General features: G+C 44.9%; 1 pseudogene; it reads right to left on the bottom strand.

Annotated features, from left to right (window-relative positions):
- Positions 1 to 230: 230 nt before the first annotated feature.
- Positions 231 to 518, bottom strand: LOC142453040 (small ubiquitin-related modifier 2-like; annotated as a pseudogene).
- Positions 519 to 2,491: the final 1,973 nt, after the last annotated feature.

The following is a 2,491-nucleotide window of genomic DNA, read 5'->3' as shown; positions in this document are numbered from 1 at the left end:
AAAACAAAAAACAAAAACCCAAAAAAACAAAATAAACAAAGGGAAAATTGCAATATGCGTGTGCACATGCACCAGTTACTTTATGTACAATAAAGGAATGGGGAAGGGGAAATAAGAGAAACTATACTGTAGTCATCAGGAGGTGGTGCAACCAAATTGTGGTTTTCTAATAGAGAATGTATTCTTGGTCGGTAGGAAGACAGTTCTGGAGGAAAGGAGCAGGCTCCCTTTTAGAAGACGCCTCCTGTCTGCTGCTAGAAAACATCAATTGTATCTTCATCCTCCATTTCCAACTGTGCAGGTGTGTCTGTTTCATTAATTGGCTGTCCATCAAATCAGAATCTGATCTGCCTCATTGACAAACCCTGTCATTCACAATAGGCTTTCATTAATTTGCTAAGTGGCGTATGCCTCTTAATCTTAAACTTCACCACGGAACCATCCTGCCCCGCCACCTTCAAATTAATATGATCGTTGTTCTCAGTCTTGACTCCTTCCTTGGGTTTCTCGTCGGCCATGGTGATCGCCGAAGTCTCCTCAGCTGCTGCTTCACAAAAGAGGTACCAGGTCCGAACCAGCACACAGGCAGCTCCAGGAGCGGCAGAAGAAGGAGGGGGCTCCCTCCGCCCCTCCTCCTGACTCCATTATTTCTATCTCTCTTCTATCTCTCAGGCTCTCGTGACTGTAATATAATATTTATATATCACAACCATACAATTGTACCTATCGAACCCGTGATTGGTGGTGGGGGCCTGGAACCACTTGCATCCACACTGAAGGGTGCAGCTGCCTTAGCAGTTCCCTGCTTCAGCTGGCAAGGCTCACTTCCTGCAAGACATCCCCAAGGAGAGGCCACATGGACCTACCCTGATGCAGCCCAGGGTGCTGGATACTCCTACCAGCGCTGAGATGCTAACATGTTCACTGACTTGGCTTTCCTCCTGCAGTTGGCATCATAGTGTATGTTTTGTGAGATGGAGGAGGACTTTGTGAATTGGTATCGGGCAAATGGGCTAATGTTGGACTTGTGGGCTTAGGGAGCACTGGGTTGGGACGTTTTCGTGACGTGCATTTACCCTTTGTATAAAACTCTCTCTTATATACATGAGTTTCTGCGGATTTGTTTCTCTAATGGACCCAGACTCACACACCTTGCTAAGTGTATCAGTGCAGTTATTGATTGACGATTCCCAAATGAACTATTTTGATTGCTCCTTTGTGCCTGTCCAGTGTACGTTACATGATTCTGTCCAAAGTCTGCTTCACTGGGCTTCTGAGAGGTGCCTGTCACCAGGACTAGAATTTTGCCATGAAGAAACCAGATCTCTCGTTGTTTAGCAACCTAGCAATGTCTGTCTCAGCGTCTGTTGGCTTTTAAATCTTTCTAGATGACCCATGACATTTATCTCATGAGCACAAGTCTGAGGAGGCTCAATTTCTGCCCAGCAGTCTACTCTCGTGTGGTTACAACTGTGGTCGAACCCAGAACTTGTGGATATTGCACATCCCACGCTGTTTCCTGAAAAGCTTCCTTTCTGCCAATTCCCACTGGAAACAAAACTCACTGCCATGGAAACGAATGCCCTCAAAGCTGTCCTCCAGGGCACAGTAGAACTGTCCCTGTGGGTTTCTAAGTTAGGAACTCTGAACAGGGGTGGAAACCATCATCCCTCTCTCCCAGAGGGGCTGGTGGTTCCCAACAGCTCCCCTTGTAGTTCACAGCCCAACACATAACACAGTGCCACGAGGGCTCCAGCTATATCCACTGAGCCAAAGAATAGTTGAAAGACACAACTTAACACCAAAGTAACTAGTAAGACGGGAGCAGATATGAGGTTCTGGTCTGCACATTAACACATCCACCCACCACAATCACCCCAATCACCACCTGCCCCTGGATTTCTTTTTTAATCTTTTTTATTAGGGGCTCATACAACTCTTATCACAATCCATCCATACATCAATCATGTAAAACACCTTTGTACATTCATTGCCCTCATCATTCTCAAAATATTTGCTCTCCACTGAAGCCCCTGCCATCAGCTCCTCATTTTTCCCCTTCCCTCCTAGCTTCCTCCTACTTCATAAAGTCTTCATAATTTACAAATTATTATGTTGTCATATCTTACACTGTCCGACATCTCGCTTCACCCACTTTCCTGTTGTCCGTCCCCCCTGGGATTTCCTAAGGTCTAACAGACACTACAAGAATTTTACAAATGTTTTTTCAATAAAACAAAATTGTATTGTATACCTAGTAAGTTCCAGTAGCTATCTACAAAAATTAATTTTTGTTCCATGGCATTCTCGAGCCTAAAGTGATTCACATAATCCCAGTTTATGAGAAAGGTCGCAGGTACCTATGAGGGGATCACTGTCAATCCACTCAAAGCTTGGAGAAAGTGTTCAGAAGAAGTCTAATTTTTGCTGTACACTCAGCAGTTTGTCAAATGGGCATTGACAATTTGCAAGCAAGGTTGCTGGGGCAAAC

This window comes from Tenrec ecaudatus, chromosome 7, assembly GCF_050624435.1.
Source record: "Tenrec ecaudatus isolate mTenEca1 chromosome 7, mTenEca1.hap1, whole genome shotgun sequence".
In the NCBI taxonomy this organism is placed as follows: domain Eukaryota; kingdom Metazoa; phylum Chordata; class Mammalia; order Afrosoricida; family Tenrecidae; genus Tenrec; species Tenrec ecaudatus.
The sequence above is the reverse complement of the archived record's forward strand: the minus strand, read 5'-3'. Positions and strand labels throughout refer to the sequence as shown.